This window comes from Orcinus orca, chromosome 7 (assembly GCF_937001465.1).
Source record: "Orcinus orca chromosome 7, mOrcOrc1.1, whole genome shotgun sequence".
Taxonomy (NCBI): domain Eukaryota; kingdom Metazoa; phylum Chordata; class Mammalia; order Artiodactyla; family Delphinidae; genus Orcinus; species Orcinus orca.
The window spans coordinates 90,927,295-90,946,171 of record NC_064565.1 but is presented as its reverse complement, the minus strand read 5'-3'; the positions used below and the strand labels follow the sequence as shown (position 1 = coordinate 90,946,171).

The 18,877-nt window shown below is 41.5% G+C and overlaps 1 protein-coding gene across 4 annotated transcripts in view; it reads left to right on the top strand.

Moving 5' to 3' along the window:
* The window catches only part of CMKLR2 (chemerin chemokine-like receptor 2), an 82,911-nt gene that overhangs the window by 54,559 nt on the left and 9,475 nt on the right, over positions 1-18,877 (top strand). Inside the window, exons 1-2 of one of the 4 annotated variants that reach the window (XM_033429244.2) lie at positions 4,274-4,375; positions 10,932-10,994. The exons of 1 other annotated variant lie outside the window; for it this stretch is intronic. The gene's annotated coding sequence lies outside the window, so the exon portion shown is untranslated. Of the gene's footprint in view, positions 1-4,273; positions 4,376-10,931; positions 10,995-18,877 lie in introns of those variants that run through there. 2 more of the 4 variants (XM_033429272.2, XM_033429288.2) reach the window with 2 other exon arrangements.

Sequence of the window (18,877 nt, the reverse complement as noted above, 5' to 3'; positions counted from 1 at the left end):
GGAAAATACACATTTTTCCATAGGAATTTAACTATTAAGTAGTCTACATTCCTCCTAGATTTCATAAGCCTTTTAAAAGAACACCATGCTATTTGGGCCAAGTGGTTTCCAGACACACAGAGTATGCCAGTTCAAACTCCCTATCGAGGTGACATCAGCAAAAATAGTGGAGTAAGGACCTCAGAAAATTCTCTCTTCCACAGAAGCAACAAGAAACTGGCTAATGGTCAGAATCAAATGTTTCAGAACTCTGGAAATTTCCCAAAGGCTTGCAACAATCCGGGGAGTGTTTAAAAAGAAGGAGGAGGAGGAGAAGGAGGGGAAAAAACTGTTCAATCTCAGTAAAAGCAATGAGCTCTGTGGCATGTTTCACTTGCCCTAGTCCCATCTCGGACTCTCCTGCTTTGTGATATCCTTGAAAACCAACAGCCTGCATTCATGGTGAAGACCAGCAGCCCGACAGCCACTGGAAGGAACAGAAAGGGGCTGGAGCTCCTTCAAAGCTTCATCCCCAGAGACTTATTATATGACCTGTTTGTTCCCTGGAAAATCCCACTTGCAAGACTGACTTAACTCAGAGCTCATTAAGTGTGAAAAACTTTTTCCCCATAAACATTTGTCAAAAACAATTACAGGCAATTACTTAACCTTGCAGCTGTCTGAGGTGATGGATACCAGTTGGGGGAAAACATTAGACTAACAAAAAATTAAAAACAGAATGAGACATACAGAGGGGCTTTGGGAAGCTTCTGAATCAAGAAGGCCACATGCATGTATAGGGTGGTGCACATGCCCAGGGCTCTGTGCATTGACAAGAAAGACCCGAAAAGGCCCTAAGCTCTCACCTCTGGATGACCTTGAGATTCTGTGCAAGGAAAGTGGAAGCTAAGGCAGAGTTGAAAATGCACCCCCAATATGCACACAGAGCCTCTCACCAAAAACTGGGTTGCTTATTGGTTCTAGGCATTTAAGGAAATTTCCAGGTCCTACCTTATACCTTCTGAGCTTTGCATGGAGGTAAGAACAAAGGAAAGATCACATGGGTGATAAGACAGCCAAAAACTATGATGTCTCTCTAGATTCCTGTTCCCATTTCAGTTCAGGCCACTAAGGATTTTCCTTACTTTATTGCTAGCTCAGCCATACATTTAAGAAGATGATTTTTACATTTAGTACAGTGGCTTTTAGAGATTTTGTAGTGGAAAGATTTAAAAGAATATCTATAATACCATATTGCCAGAAACACAACTCCACCTAGCTTTTGAGATATTATTGTTGTCCCTAGGAAGGTTCTACCTACACTGTCATTTCTTATCTGACTATAGTAAGGAGGAAAAACTTATTATGTTGACTGCAGTGATACATTGTTGGGGAATCCTGCTTGTGTTTTTCTACTGTTCAACCTCAGAGCCAGGCTTGAACCAGCTGCCGGTTTTCTCTTCTTATCCTTGAGGAGCCCCAGAAACTCCGCACTTTCCTCTCTCTCAGTAGCTGACTCTACCTACTTCTCTTGTCACAAATCTCTCCAACTTCCATATTCTTTGCTCCGCAAAAATTTATATTTGTCTTAAGGACTTTACTATTACTCACTAGAGGAGAATAATTAGATAGCAAAAACATGATCAATATGAGAAATTTACAGGCATTTCATAATTTTACAAATCATGGTTCTCATTTCCTTTTAGGATGATTTTTGTCTTCCAATTTTATTCTCTTAAAGGGTTGTTCTATAGTTAGATGGAGACCACAGGAACCCTTCCTCCTAAACCACAGATGTAAGGATTTGTGGATGCTCTCAAGACAATGGGGGACCCTCTCCTCTCCAGAGAATATCTGGCACCTCTGAGAACCACCAGACTGAGTGGTACCCAAATCAGTCATCCTCTGTCCTGATTAGGACTATTATGGACATTATTTTATAATCCTTTATTATTGAATGATCAAAACATCTGAATATAAACTAGATTCTGATTGTGGATACACTTTTTCTTTTGTCTTTATTTTAAAAATTTTTTTAAAGATCCTTGGCTTTTACTTTCTTTCTTTTTTGTTTATTTATTTAGGTTGCGCCATGCCTTAGTTGCAGCACGTGAGATCTTCCTTGCGGATGCAGACTCTTAGTTGTGGCATGCAGGTGGGATCTAGTTCCCTGACCAGGGATTGAACCCAGGGCCCCTCCATGGGGAGCATGGAGTCTTACCCACTGGCCCACCAGGGAAGTCCCTGTGATCCACTTTTAACCACCTGGTTAACACAAGGCTTTATTCCCTTCTGAAACTCTGAGTTGATATATGTTAGATCTTCTTACTCTTTGCTCCTCATTTTTTAGCCTTCCTTTCATACCTTTCATATCATTGTCTCTCTGTGTTACATTTTGGATAACTTCTTCAGATATGTCTTCTAGTTTACATTCTCCCTTCAACTGGGTCTAAGCTACATCTTATGCATCCATTAAATTAAATTTCAAGATTAACTTTGTAATTTCTAGAAGTTCTTTTTGATTCTTTTTTGGCCGTGCCATGCAGTATGTGGGATCTTAGTTCACCAGCCAGGGATTGAACCCGTGCCCCCTCCACTGGGAGGGCAGAGTCTTAACCACTGGACCACCAGGGAAGTCCCTCTGTTTGATTCTTCATAAAACTTTCTTTGCCCAAAGTCGATATTCTGCCTAAAATTCTAGTGGTTATTGGTGCTTCTGTCTTTCTATTCAGGTCTTTTAAAGTGTTCTGCTAAATTTCTGTTTTCTTGTGTATAAAATGAAAGGACTAGAGTAGATTATCTCTACTAGCTCATCTTACTTTAAGGACTATGATTCTGTGGTTTTTAGCCACCAGACTCCTTCCTCCTTCAAAGAGATGAAAGAATTGAAACTGGTCTGTAAAGGAAGAGCTCCCATTCCCCAAGCAATAATGGCAACTTGAAAAAGAATAAAAGTAATAGAAATGACAACCAGATCTTTGGGGGTGAATATGGGACATAAGAAAATTTTTTCCCTTCACTGTACGTCACATATGAAAGAACTTTTATAGTGTTTTCTCTCCATGCCACCCCATCCCTCTTAGCATAAAATAAAATAAAATAAAATAAAATAAAATAAAATAAAATGAAGCTACACTTAGCAGAGGCAGCACTGCATATAGGCATTGACTGATAGAAGACCATGGCTAAGCCACAGAATCAGAGCCATACATCCTGACCCATGGCCAGGAGAGCCATCAAACTGCATCAAGTGTAACATTAGAGTAAACAAAACATAGAGTTTCAGGGTTGGCAGAACTTTAGACACTAAGTCCAGCCACATGCGATGCCAGAAAAACCTTCCATTTATGGTTGTCTCATTAAACATCTCTAAGTATGAGAAATGGGCCGTTATCTGACAAAGCTTTGTGCTAGGCTGAAAGCTCCATGGCTTCAGTTCATCGCTATTCGCTTCTGTTTCACTGGGGCCTAGAACACATAGGAGATGCTCAGGAAATACGCATTAAATGAAGAAATGCCAATTTTTAACAACTATAATCTCTGGAAAGTTTTGCTTCATACTGAGCTAAAATTTCTCTTTCCCTCATATTCTTAGCTTTACTCTCTGGCCAGATAAAACAATTCCCTTCTCTGCATGAAAAACGTTATCCTGCTCTTTCTTTTCCAGGATAAATAGCTTCCACCAGTTCATTCAGCACTCCTCCCATGATGTCATTTTAAGCTTTCTCTTCAACCTGTTCCCTCTCTTCTGGACATGCTCCAGTTTATCCTTGTTCTTCATAAATTTAATTCCAAGGAAAGAACACAGCACCCCCGGGTGCATTCTGACCAGCTCAGGCAGAGTTGGACAAATCCTCCCCCAATTCTATGAAAACAGCCAAGGGCAAATTCACTCCCCCTCTTTTTATTTTAGGCTGCCACATCCCTTTCTTGACTTACTTGAGCTCATGGTCAAGGAGAAAGCTTGTGCTGAGCAGAAATTTAGCATGCCCAAAGGTCAGAAGAGGTCACCAAAGGGCACCAATCTCAGTACCTGGGTGAACAGTGCCCATCCCGTGGAAATGCAGGTGAAAGTGGTTGATTGGGATACCTTCTGGGTACATCACATCGACTCCCTTCTCATGGTTGTTGAAAAGGCACTGAATGAGCCATGAGTTCATATTATCTATCTCTTCAATGCAGGCTTACCAAATCCATTTTAGGGTAATAATTCAGGGCCTGTAACTGCTGCCTCAGCACATTACAGCTGGGAGAACCTGTTTGAGAAGATGATTTGCTTTGCCCTGTAACTGGCATAAAGTTCAACGCAGGTGTTGCTTAACAAGCTAGTTCCGAAGTGAAAGACAGGTAAATTCTAAAGAACATTCTGGACACTGCCTTTCAGTCAATTTTCCAGGTCGGTATGGTGGAATTAGACTTTTTGGGTTTTTTTGTTTGTTTGTGTGTTTGTTTGTTTGTTTGTTTTGCGGTACATGGGCCTTGCACTGTTGTGGCCTCTCCCGTTGCGGAGCACAGGCTCCGGACGCGCAGGCTCAGCGGCCCTGGCTCACGGGCCCAGCCGCTCCGCGGCATGTGGGATCTTCCCGGACCGGGTCACGAACCCGTGTCCCCTGCATCGGCAGGCGGACGCTCAACCACTGCACCACCAGGGAATCCCGGAATTAGACTTTTTTAGAAGTAACAGAATGACCATTCTGAATATCTCTTTCCGGAACCTTCAAAACTTTATCTTGAATGCAAGCAAAACTAAAGTGTTTTTGACTCAAGATATCTATGGTTACTATTAACATGACTATTCTTAAGTGGCTTTAAAGTTGAGCTTAGAATTGCCAAGATTTTTCTTTTAATAACTAGTCACATGAGTTATTAAACATAGTTTCAGGGAATCAGACTTTAGGCTTGAAGTGGTTTGTCTGACTTTGTCTTATTAGAGAAAATCTGTGATGGACAGAAAAGATAGAGGAAAGTGTTCTAAAAGTAGAATTTTTAAAAAGCAATTTTATTGTATCAAGTGATTTGCTACTCAGTTTCTTCCAAGCTCCTTGTCAGGAAATAAACTGCTTGCATTATGTTTCAGTGATGACACATTGTGTTACTTGTATAGGTGCCAGGACATTTTCTGACTGCTTTCTTAGGCTTGAGTGCTTGGAGAAATACTTGGCTTTTGAATTATCCAAAGTACAGACCGTCCCCGACTTATGATGATTCAACTTATTTTTTGACTTTATGATTGTGCAAAAGCAAAGCACATTCAGTAGAAACTGTACTTGGAATTTTGGATTTTGATCTTTTCCCAGCTAGCAATATGCAGTATATGATATAGCGATACACTCTCTCCTGATGCTGGGGAGCAGCGGCAGACACAGCTCCCAGGGAGCCATGTGATCACGAGGGCAAAGAACCAGTCCACTTACAACCATTCAACTGTAGCCCCCTGCAGTGGAAGCGGGGGCTTTTGCTTCCACTGACGTCAATGGGCTCAGGTGTCATGGCAGGGCTGGAACTAGGGTGAGGTAATTAAGGCAAAATTTAACAGGCACCAAAAATCTCAGTAAACAAAATGTATGTAAAAGATCCATGCTGAACAAACTATCAAAATTTTAAGTGAAGTCAGGATCTGGCTCTGTACTTGCATGACCCAACCTCACTTGCCTCACCCTAATCTTGACCCTATGTCATGCAATCTGAATTTGTGGGTGGACCAATGGGGAAAGCCAACAAGAAACTATTCTGGAACCGGGACACCAGGGATAATTGTGAAGGAATCCTGGAATGGATAGAGTAAGATGTCCAGATGTTCAGAGATGGGTCACGAGTATCCACAGTAGCGTACTGAGATAAAATAGCTCTCGTTTGTTTTAATAAGAAACGTATCTAAGGTAAGAGGAAAATCTCGAGATGTGACGATGGGTCATGCTAACCTCTAGGGGGCACTGCTCCCATGAAGAACCTGGTTCCTGTTGAGGGCTCTGCTAGGTGAGGACAAAACGGAGTCCTCAGAGCCTCACAGTGGGGTTTGGTTGGAGTGCTTTGATCAGAAATAGAAACTGGGGGGCTTCCCTAGTGGCGCAGTGGTTAAGAATCCGCCTGCCAATGCAGGGACACGGGTTCGAGCTCTGGTCCGGGAAGATCCCACATGCCGCGGAGCAACTAAGTCTGTGCACCGCAACTACTGAGCCTGCGCTCTAGAGCCTGCGAGCCACAACTACTGAAGCCCACGTGCCACAACTACTGAAGCCCGCGTGCCTAGAGCCCGTGCTCCGCAGCAAGAGAAGCCACTGCAGTGAGAAGCCCGCGCACCACAACGAAGAGTAGCCCCTGCTCGCTGCAACTAGAGAAAGCCCGCGCGCAGCAACGAAGACCCAATGCAGCCACAAATAAAAAAATAAAGAAAGAATAAATTAATTAAAAAAAAAAAGAACTAGAAACTGGATTAAATTTTTCTTCGTCTTTCTGATTTTCTTCTCTCTCACCTATGTCCTGTGCCTGAAGTGTTAAGCCAAGATGTGGATATGCACCCTTTGAAAGTACCCTTGCCCATTGTAGGACAAGAAGAAATCACAGTGGGGTCCCGGCAGAAAGAAGAGGCTCTTGGGCAAATGCAGTCCATATATGGCCCAGGTCACCATAAGAGACCACGAGGGGACTTGAGACTTAACCTGCTATGGAGCAGTAAAGAATATGTGTTTGCCTAATGTCCTCAGAATCCAGCTGCCGTGGCTGGATAGGAGTCCAGCCATGGTCTGGTAATTTGGTTCCTGGTCTGGTAATTTGGTTCTTCACTTTTCCACATTTGCAGTAACTTTAACAGCAGAGTTAGAACCAGGCCCAGGAATAGAATAGATTCTGGGTAGATATGGGCCTCTGGCACAGCACTACTGTGTAGCCACAACACAAGCTCAAAGATAAAAACCGTTCTCACAAGCTGGGTCCACTGGGCCTTGGCGGGGGGGGGGGCAGGGGGGGCGGTGAGGAGTGGTGAGAAAGGGTCTAATTAAAAAACAGAGGATTTCTTTATCTTATATCATTCTGAGCTTCCTCCTACGTAGTCTTCCTCATTTGCAGGGGAGAGTGGTTTATTTTTGTTTTGCTTTTTTATTCAGCCACAGGTATAGTTCTAGAAAAGGAAAGTAGAATTATTCTCTAAATTCAGTGTCATTCTCAAAAACTATTTCCTTAAACACTCTTGAGGAAGGATTCTTGTACCTTGGGTGCCCAGAGGGTAAGAACTTGGGCACTTACACATTTCGATAAGAATCTAACCATGGCAACTTGCCAACTGAATGGTTTTTGCAGTTTCCTCACCTTCAGTTTCCTAAGCAGTAAATAGAGAATAAGGGCTCAAAAGTAATGTCTATTATCATAGACTCTTGTCCTTAATGGATGATGTTAAAGACCCCCTGAGTGCAGATGTCAGTGCCATCTACAGCGTCCCCACCAGCAGCCATTCAAGTGCAATGTATACATATCTCTTTGGTTTGTTGGTTGGTTTTCTCTTTTTTTTTTTGGCCTCGTCTCACAGCGTGCGGGATCTTAGTTCCCTGATCAGAGATCAAACCCAGGCCCCCTGCAGTGGAAGCATGGAGCCCTAACCACTGGGCATCCAGGGCATTCCAGCTGGTAGGTTTTGAACAGCTATAAGTTCTTGGTTCCAAGAACTAAGCCAACTAAGCCAAATGTTTTTTTAAATATTTATTTTATTTATTTCTTTTCTTGCTTTTTGGCTGCGTTGGGTCTTAGGTGTAGCACTTGAGATCTTCGTTGAGGCATGCGGGATCTTTTGCTTCAGCGCAGGCTCTTTTGCGGCACGCAGGCTTCTCTCTAGTTGTGGCATGAGGGTTTTCTCTCTCTAGTTGTGGTGCGCAGGCTCCAGGGTGCATGGGCTCCGTAGTTGTGGCGCACGGGCTCCAGAGTGCATGGGTTCTGTAGTTTGTGGCACTCAGGCTTTCTCGTTGAGGCGCGTGAGCTCAGTAGTTGTGGCGCGTGGGCTTAGTTGCCCCACAGCACATGGGATCTTAGTTCCCTGACCAGGGATCGAACCTGTGTCCCCTGCGTTGGAAGGCGGATTCTTTACCACTGGACCACCAGGGAAATCCCATCCACTAAGTCAAACTTTTCCTAGCTATTATGCCAACTAATTTATTGCCCTAGCTCCAACTTTGGAATCAACATAAATATCTTACTATTTATGATCTTAAGACAGCATAAATGTCTTACTTTTTCCTCATCTTCAAGTATCTGAAAACAGCTCTCAGACTCCTTTATTTTCTAATTAATTAGTTTGTATATTTATTTATTTTTATTTTATATTGGAACATAGTTGATTAACAGTGTTGTGTTTCAGGTGTACAGTAAAGTGATTCAATTATACATATACATGTATCTATTCTTTTTCAAATTCTTTTCCCATTTAGGTTATTGCAGAATATTGAGCAGTATTCCCTGTGCTATACAGTAGGTCCTTGCTGGTTGTCCATTTTAAATATAGCAGTGTGTACATGTCAATCCCAAACTCCCAATCTATCCCTCCTCCCCTACCCTTCCCCCTCCATAACCATAATTTCATCCTCTAAGTCTGTGAGTCTGTTTCTGTTTTGTAAATAAGTTCATTTTATCATTTTTTTTAAAGATTCAGCATATAAGTGATATCATATGATATTTGTCTTTCTCTGTCTGATGTACTTCACTTAGTACGATAATCTCCAGGTCCATCCATGTTGCTGCAGATGGCATTATCTCATTCTTTTTAATGGCTGAGTAGTATTCCATTGCATATATGTACCACATCTTTTTTTTAATCCATTCATGTGTCAATGGACATTTAAGTTGCTTCCATATCTTGGCTACTATAAACAGCGCTGCAATCTCAGACTCCTTTAGTCTTCCTTTCTCACTGATTCCTTCAACCATTCCAACAGATATAATTCAGTCTCTGGAGTCCTTTCTTCTGCACTGCTTCTTTTTCCAGTGGTCTCCTCAACATCTGTTTTTGCAGACCTCTACAAACTACACCTAATATAGACTGACCATGATAAAGTGGAATGCTGAGCCTGCTAGCTTTACTTTCACTACTGTCAAATAATTAAAAGTGTTCATGAAGGATGTCTCTAAACCATCGCAATAATGATTGTGGAACTCAACTGTTTGTTTACTGTCAATGGGCAAATCTTTCAAATGGTGCTTTATTTTATCTTCCACTACTACATTTGATCCTATACTCCCTCCTATATCTCCTTCTAAGTGAAAAAAAGGCAGAAATATTTTCAGGCGTAATCTTGTATGAATGGGAGGAAGTTCTAGAATTGTTGTCCATCCCACCTCCCCCCACTTTTCTGCTTCTGTCTTGAAAAACATTACTGTTGCTACCAAAACAAGTTTCCCTTCCACCTGCTTTACCAAGTTCACTAACTGCCTCTCTGGATGATGAATAGTTTTGTGAAGTGTCTGCAACTTCAATACATTTTGCAAATTACTTGAGTGTTGTTCCTTCTTTTTTTTTAGAAAGGAAATACCTTGATACACATTGAATAAGCATATAATAGCTGCTAATTCAGTTTCTATCCTCAACTGGGAATTCTTCCTAGATTTCTGTCAACGTTATTGACAATATGTGATTAAGGCCAAAACATTTTTAGTGCCAAGTAATGATGAAACAGAAAACAGAGGTATATTACGGTAGCAGCACAAACTTCCACTCGGTGTCCCTGAGTTTTCTGAAGCATATCTTTGCAGAGATTTCAGGTCATGGTTAACGATTTTAGACGCAGACCAACATAGTCACGTACAACCTTTTTTTACTGTCTAAACCATGGTATCAATTTTTGAGCAGTTTAATAATCTGGTAGGTATTCTGTTGTGGCTGCTGCTTCCAAGATCAGTTCTTCAGTAGACATAACATTGCCCAGAAGACCCTAAAAAGGATGAAAGCTCTAATTTTGACTGCTTATGTAGATGAAAATATCCACGACATAAATCGAACAATTCAGATCTCCAGTAGCTATCTAGTCATATGCCTACAAAAATAGAGTTACAGAAGTCCTTTGGCATCAAGGTTTCCAAATTAAGTGCCTACTTCTTCTTGCCAAAAAAATTATTTGCATACATAGAAATCACTTTTTAAGGAAATTTAGGGATTTCTGCTCTGACCAAGGCTTTGAAACATTACATTGCTAATGGTGGTGATTCTTTCCCAGACTCTAGATAAAATTTGGAGAAAAGTGAGGTAAAGACCTAGACCTTTAACAAAAGATGAAAATAGCTTTTTTAAAAAGGAAGAGAAATATAATGCTTTACAGTGTCTATTTTCTCACCACTCTCGGTCAGATTTGGGGATAATAGTGGCCTTTGGGGGCTCGACATAGGGGTCCCCCAACTGCCTTCAGAAGGCAGGCATCTAACAAGGTGTGATCTCAATACAGATCAATATTTTTCAAAATATAAAACACGCAAAACAAGTTTTAAAATCTGTACTTAAATCTTCTCATTTTTCTCCTGAAGTGATAGAAAGAAATCCCGTTACCTTTCTACTTTCCCTCTACCCCTCTCCATTGTGTACTGCTTTTAGTCTTCAACTGGTAGTAATCAATAGCTATAATTATTGAGCATGCTCTCTGTGCCGGGCACTGACCTAGTCACTTTCTGAGGATTTCCTTTTGTGATCATCATTAGCAACCCTATGAGTTAGAACTATTACTACTCTCATTTTACAAATGAAGAAACTGAGGCTTCAAGGTAGTAGGTGATTTGTCTAAGATTCCACAGCCAGGAAGAAATAGACTGGGATTTGAAAGCAGGCATTCTGATTCCAGAGGCGATAGACCACGTTATGGCCTGATATTTAAATTTTACCCATGTGTTCATTATCTTAAAGTCTTGCAAAGAAATTAAGCCTGAAAGTTTCTCCCTGACCCAAGGTTAATCATTCACTCTGTTTTCCTCCCCATAATCAACAGAGCCATACAGATTGTACAAATCGGGACACAAACTTCTGGGTGGAGCATTAAATCAACTGTTATGTAAGTAGGCGTTGACCTTTCAAATATGTGCTGCGTTCTCTTAAACTGTCCTAGTGAAGCCTGAGGGTAGGACGTGCAAATCAGCCTAGAAGTGCCTTTTATGAAAAGACCTTGATCTCAACAGAGTGAAAATAGGTATCATTTCATGTGCACTTGATTCAATTGTATTTTTTTCATAAAGAAAAAATTTTCTCTTCCCCCACCCCATTGCCTTTAAAATGGAATAAAACATTTGTATGCCTGAAATTAGCTAAAGTTTTTCTATCCAGGGTTGATTTTCAATGACAACTCAATAAAAAAAGTTATTGTGAAGGTTATCCTAGCTCAGCTGAGCTTCCTGAAAGCTTCTATTAATCTAAATGAATGTCTTTCAAATAAGTCTCCCTCATCTCCATTCTAACTCTCACTGCCTAAGGCCCTTCCATCTTTGACTTCAATTGCGGCAATATCTCCCAAACTGCTACCAGATGATCTTTACAAAAACAAAAATTCAGCAATGCCACTCCCTGCTACAAACATTTTTATTTGCTCCCAGCTGACAATGCAATAAAATCCAAATGCTTAAGTATGACCTTCAAAGGCCTTCATTACCAAAACACTCCCTTTTTTTGTTGTGTCTTTTCCAGCCAAACCAAAACACTTACATTTATCCTAATAAGCCAAAGAATATTGTCATTTGTCTTAAAGTATGGCATTAAGCAATAAATGACATGGGAGCTACAGATAGGCAAGACGCTTCTCTTATTCAAGGTGAGGCTGTGCCAGGCCTTGGGGTGGAAAGGTGCAATCCAACAGTTACCTTTCTACCACCTCCCTACCCCAGGAACCATCAATATCACACTCAACCTTCAATTTCCATTTAAAACTCCCTTGTTTCTCTTGGGTGAATAAACAGGGAATCTTTATAAAATACTACTGTGCCCCAACACCTTCCAAGCAGAGATCGTTTTTCCAAAGGGTAGCAAAATATTCTGCTGGTGCCAAACATCTTGAGCACAAACTGGGGTGTGGTATACAGTTTATATTTGATAGTTAGTGGAAAATATTGAGCAATGACCTCAAATAACTCCCCCCACCCTCACACACACACACACACACACACACACACACACACACACACACATGCTTTTCAACAAAATCTCTCTTCCCTAAGTAGATGGCTCTTGAAAAGTAAAGTTTGCTGACGATGTATGTTTGCCGGGTAATGGATCTGTGGTTTTCACCAAAGAGTTTCTCTCTCATGTCCATTGATTCTTTCTACTCATTCCTGTCATTCAATCAGAAGCAGAGTACAGGTTCCCTCAAGCTTCCTGTTCTTTTCACGGGAGATGCATTTTACAGGAGATACATTCTTTTATTTTCTTCTTTTTTTTTTTTTTTTGCGGTAGGCGGGCCTCTCACTGTTGTGGCCTCTCCCGTTGCGGAGCACAGGCTCCGGACGCGCAGGCTCAGCGGCCACGGCTCACGGGCCCAGCTGCTCCGCGGCATGTGGGATCTTCCCGGACCGGGGCACGAACCTGCGTCCCCTGCATCGGCAGGCGGACTCTCAACCACTGCGCCACCAGGGAAGCCCAGAAGATACATTCTTGAGTTCTTTTTTATCAGGGTGTATGGGGAACTCTACAAAGGCAATCCACGTAGACAACTGTCAGCAACACCAAATCCTTCTCTCTGATCAAAGCAGATAAGAGCCTAAATTTTCTTAAGGTTCTGTTAGGTATACATTTCTGCAATGGTCGATGAAAACCCATCTAACTCCACGATATGGAACTAAATTGAACCCCTCTGCATTCACCAAATGTTCTGCCAGAAAGAATCTGTGTTTTGTCAAGGTGGATAAACAAAATGTTTCCCTCTACAGCCAAGCCTCATTTAAAACCACACTTAAAAGTTTAATGATACACATTTCTACCAGACGTCCTTTCCCCAAATCATCTGGATTTTATAGACTATTTATCACTATTCTTTCTGCCAGAACTCTTTGTAGTGAAATCTATTTACTCAGAAAAGAGTTTCAGCTTTACCATCTATTAAATCTGCATAGATAAGAAACCAGTTTGTTTAATTCAATAAACAGTTCTGTGCTCCAGAACTAGATATTTGTCACTTGAGTATCGAAGTAAATGTAACCCAGGAATGTGATAACTTGGTTCCTCACAGCAGCTGAATCCCTGTAGTAAATATGCCTCTTCACATTCTTTGGAAACCAAACCACAAACTTGAGGGATGCTTCTCTGAACTTTGCTCCACACCAAGCACTTTTCACACATTTCTAATGGACTTGGGTGGACCTGTTTATATTCATGTCCACAATGCAGCTTGGCACTCACTTCAGTGGCTACTCAAAAGATTTAAGATCATATAGATCTTTATTAGTCTTTATTTCAGTCAGAATTATTTATTTGCCTTTCAGCAACACATATGGTTTAAGACAAATACAGTAGCTATTTCCTCCTTTCAGTCAAGTCTAAAGCCTCATCCTGGCATTGTTATTGTGCTCTTCTAAACTGAAAAAAATATATGACATCTCAATGGAAAGTCACTGCCAGCCAAGACAGTTTGACTCTTCCTATTTAATAAATGACAGTTTCCTTTAAACCTGGATTTAAAGACCTAAGCCTGCCTGCTACCCATCTTCATTTCTGGTTACTGCCTAGCAAGGCTTTTTTCTATTGCCCAGATATCCCTCTAGTTTCACCTCTGCATCTCTGGGAAATTGGGATTGACATATATACACTAATATGTACAAAATGGATAACTAATAAGAACCTGCTGTATAAAAAAACAAATAAGGGGCTTCCCTGGTGGCGCAGTGGTTGAGAGTCCGCCTGCCGATGCAGGGGACACGGGTTCGTGCCCCAGGCTGGGAAGATCCCACATGCCACAGAGCGGCTGGGCCCGTGGGCCATGGCCGCTGAGCCTAAGCGTCTGGAGCCTGTGCTCCGCAACGGGAGAGGCCACAACAGTGAGGGGCCCGCGTACCGCAAAAAAAAAATAAATAAATAAAAATATAAAATAAAATATGAAAAAAAAGTAGTGTGTGTGTATATATATACACACACACACACACACACACACATATATGCATATGTATGTACCTGTGTATGTATATATATAGCCACATGGTTTAACTGAGGGCAAATTTCCCCATATTTTCTTTCTGCACCTCTTTTTGCTCTTTCTCTCTTATCTCATTAAGAATAAACAAATCAGTATAACACATCATGATGGATGATAAGCAGAACATCAGTTTTTAAAAGTTTAAAAATACATGTTCTTAAATGTAGGTCCTTAAATTTAAATTGGCAGAAATGCCCAAGGCAGTAACCTTTCTTTGCAGACCACATTTTTACTTTGAGATTGCAGATATTATCTTGAGATTGCATTATCACACACTTCATTTGCACCCTCATATGTGTATAGTTTTATTTTTTTCAATAATTTTATTTCTTTTTTTCTTTAAATTTATTTATTTTTGGCTGTGTTGGGTCTTCGTTGCTGCGCGCGGGCTTTCTCTAGTTGGGACAAGTGGGGGCTACTCTTCTTGGCAGTGCGCAGGCCTCTCATTGCAGTGGCTTCTCTTGTTGCGGAGCACAGGCTCTAGGCATGCGGGCTTCAGTAGTTGTGGCTTGTGGGCTCTAGAGCACAGGCTCAGTAGTTGTGGCACACGGGCTTAGTTGCTCTGCAGCATGTGGGATCTTCCCGGATCAGGGCTTGAACCCTCATCCCCTGCATTGGCAGGTGGATTCTTAACCACTGCGCCACCAGGGAAGCCCAGTAATTTTATTTCTTACTATATACAAGGCATAGTGTTAGCAAAGACTTCAAATTCAAGTACTGACAGCATCCTGGAAAGTGTCATAAATGAGTGATTTGGAAGTGGTGGTGACCATGGCAAGTCAGAGTACATACCTTGTCTGGAGAGGAATGCAAATGCTGCTGCAGAAAATACAGGCCCGTTATTACCAGATGATACAAATTATCAAAAGAAGCTAAAAATTGCAATATTTTTGTGAAGTCTATTAATGTTTTGTTTTTGTTTGTTTTGTTTTTGCGGTACGCGGGTCTCTCACTGTTGTGGCCTCTCCCGTTGCGGAGCACAGGCTCCGGACGCGCAGGTTCAGCGGCCATGGCCCACGGGCCTAGCCGCTCCGCGGCATGTGGGATCTTCCCGGACCGGGGCACGAACCCATGTCCCCTGCATCGGCAGGCGGACTCTCAACCACTGCTCCACCAGGGAAGCCCTCTATTAATGTTTAATATTAGCATCTACACCAAACATCTTTAACACTTTTTCAACCACAGACACACAGACCAACACACAGACTAACAGTTTGCACCCTCTATAAAACACAGTTGGTTGGTAGCGGGATAGAGCAGACCAGGCCAAGCCAGGACTCCCAAGATGAAGGTGCCCACGGGAAAACAGCAGATTCAGCAGCAAGAGATAGAAGAAAGGAGTTCAGACTGAGCTCAATGTGTGTAGATCAGGGTTTCTTAACTTTGGCATCCTTGACTTTTGGGGCAAGATAATTCTTTGTTGTGGGGAGCTGTCTATTACAGGGTGCCTAGCAGCATCCCTGGCCTCTACTCACTAGGTACCAGTAGCATTTCCCCCCTCATCCTCCATCCCCTGTTGTGACAATCAACAGTGTCTCTAGACATTGTCAAATATCCCCTGGGAGGCAAAATTGTCCCTGGTTGAGTACCACTGGTACAGATGTTGGTGGTGGTAATAAGGGATGAGAATTAGTGTCAGAGCAATGCCTCCTGGGGTGGTAAGTCAGTAGTCTAACCAATGTAGGAGAGAAGCAGGGATCCTCCCAGAGAGCAAAGGAGCAGAGTCACGGAAATGTGGTAACAGAGGTCAGTGTTCTCCAGGGGACCTAAGGTATGGCAATCCAAAACTGGAAGCTGGGAGCAAGGACGAGGGACAAGGCAATAACCCAGTTACCCAAATCAGAGAATGAAGTAGAAAGAGAACCATGGATCAGCATGACTGCTAAGTTACACTTTGAACAAGGAACATATTTGAGTTCAAGTCTGGGGCACAGCAGAGCTTACAGGTAGGAGTTGAAAGGCCCAAGTTGTGGGACTTAGAGCAATGATGAGGCGGGGACATAGGGATCTAATGAGAGGTGGCAGAAGACAGGGTGAGGGTCATTTAGCAGGGAGTTTACTCACCATTCCTCTTGAGAACCAGCTTTGTTACCGCTCCAAGGGATAGCTCTGGTTCTAGGTTATGATCCATTTCTTTGCCTTTCTTATCATGGTCCTCTGTAGTAACTCTAACAGAAACCCAGTAAGGTTAGGAACTTGTACATAGCATCTTTTTTCCTGGAGAAAAAAAGAGTTGTCTCAACTCTTATAGTCAATCTCTTATATCAAATTGGAGAAGGTTAAAATGAGGATCTATGGAGAGGCCCCGAGTAGCATAAAATCTTATGGTTGCCTTGCTGGGACAAAGAGGCATGTCATTCTCAGAGGCCAACTCAGAGTTTCTATTTCCATTTTATTTTTATTTATTTGTTTGTTTTTTGAGATTATGGAAGTCAATTTTTATTTTCTCCTTTTATACTTTATACTTTTCTAACTTTTCTACAATGAACATTTACTATGTTTAGACACAGAAGATAAAAACTATATATGTGTGTGTTGTTTATTCAATTCTTTAATTATAAGACAAGCAGAGATCACTTCTTCCAGAAAGTCTCTGAATTTCTTTCTTTCTTTTCTTTTTTTATTGTGGGAAAATATATGTAACATAAAATTTACCATTTTAACCATTTTAAGTGTATGCTTCTGTAGCATTAAATACGTTCACATCGTTGTACAACCATCACCATTATCATCTCCAGAACTTTTTCACTTTCTCCAACTGAAACTCTGTACCCATTAAACAATAAAGCCCCATTTCCAGTCTTCCCCTAGTCCCTAGCAACAACCATTCTACTTTTTGTGTCTATGAACCTGAATAGTTATGCATACAAGAACAATCATACGTTTGTCCTTTTGTTCCTGTCTTATTTAATGTATAGCCTCCTCCTATGCTTTTGAAAAGCTCAGAGTCTTCAAAGAGTTTGCCTTCCCCAGAGGTCACAAATTTATAGCTGGGCTGAATACAGCCCACAACTATTTCCTTTTAAAACAGTAGTTTAGGAGTTGGAAACTTTTCACATTAAAAATATAGATATTCAGCCATTTGTCAAAAACTCTGGTAACACTAAGCCCTCATTTTCCACGTGGAAGCAGTTGGCTGGAACTGAGTAGCTGCTCTCCACTGAAAGCAAGTCCACTGCTCTTTGGTTTACCCAAATCCCATTGTCTCCCCAACTTGGACTGTTGCATCCATTAAAGTTCCTGCCCTTGGGACATTTAAATTATGAAATAAAGGGCAGAGGTTGTTTAACTCTGCCCAAATAACATAGGTCTATTACAACTCTAGATCTGCCCCTCATTTCCTTACAAAGCAGGAGTCTTACCAGCCCACCGTAATCAATTGAATCAATTGCAAAAACTCTCTCACATTCTCTTTTGATGGCTAAAAAGGATGTTCGTTAAATGGCTCCCTGACCATTGCTGGGGTAAAAGAGATCCTCCTTACAAAGTCAACTTTTTCCTCCTTCTGCTCTCCCTAAGGGAAGCTCCCCTCTCTTTCTTCCGGAAGCCATGACGATTGTTAGGAACAGTTCCCACCTCAAGGGTTTCTTATAACATCTTTCATAGGAGGTGAGCACTGACAAGTCTCCACCACAGTGCTTAAAGTCAAGGCCTAGAGAAGCTATATTAGTTAGGATACAGGTTCAGCTGCTTTAAAAGAATAGTGGGGGAAATATTTTCTCACTTAGTAATCCAGAAGGAGGTGGTTCAGAGAAGTAGGGCAGCTCTGCTCCATGAGGTCATCCAGGGACCCAAGCTTCTACCTTGTGAACAATCATGTTTTCCTTATCCACCTGGTACATGATGGCTCATCACTGCATCCTCATTCAGCCAATGAGAAGAAGAGAAAGAGGGTAGGGGAAGGCTCGAGACTCTGGCATAGAACGAAGAGATCAAAACATCTTGTTGCATGTACAAGCCAAGAACTGCCAAAGTTTGCCAACAAACCACTGGAATCTAGACAAGAAGCATGGAACAAATTCTCACTGATAGCCCTCAGAAGGAAACAACCCTGCCTACACCTTGATTTCAGTTTTCTCCAGACTTTGAAACAATAACTTTGTTATTTTAAGCTATCCAGTTTAGAGTACTTTGTTACAGTAGCCCTGGGAAACTAATACAGTTAGTTAGTCTCTAGATATTTGGGTAGGTCTAAGTAAGGTTTGGAAATTCTATCTGGAGGTGCCTATAAACTATAAAGCAATATACAAACAAGGTACAATAATTAAGCAAGAATATGCCCTCAAGGGTTAACTGTCTCTAGCCAAGGACTTGGTAGGATAGTTGCTGAATTCTGTCTTACTTCTCACTTTTCTTCATCCCACCCCTCCCTCTCACCATCACCAGCACACAAAAACATCTACTCAAGTCCAAGGGGAATTCCTAGCTTATATTTGTTGTGAAGGATTCAGCTGGGCAGTATTCAGCTCCTCTTTTTATTTTTTTAATTTTTTTTGTAAAAAGCTGCATTTATTGTAATTTTTTTTCTTTTTTTTTGAATTTTATTTTATTTTTTTATACAGCAGGTTCTTATTAGTTATCCATTTTATACACATCAGTGTATACATGTCAATCCCAATCTCCCAATTCATCCCACCCCCACCCCCACCACCCACTGCTTTCCCCCTTGGTGTCCATATGTTTGTTCTCTACTTCTGTGTCTCTATTTCTGCCCTGCAAACCAGTTCATCTGTACCATTTTTCTAGATTCCACATATATGTAT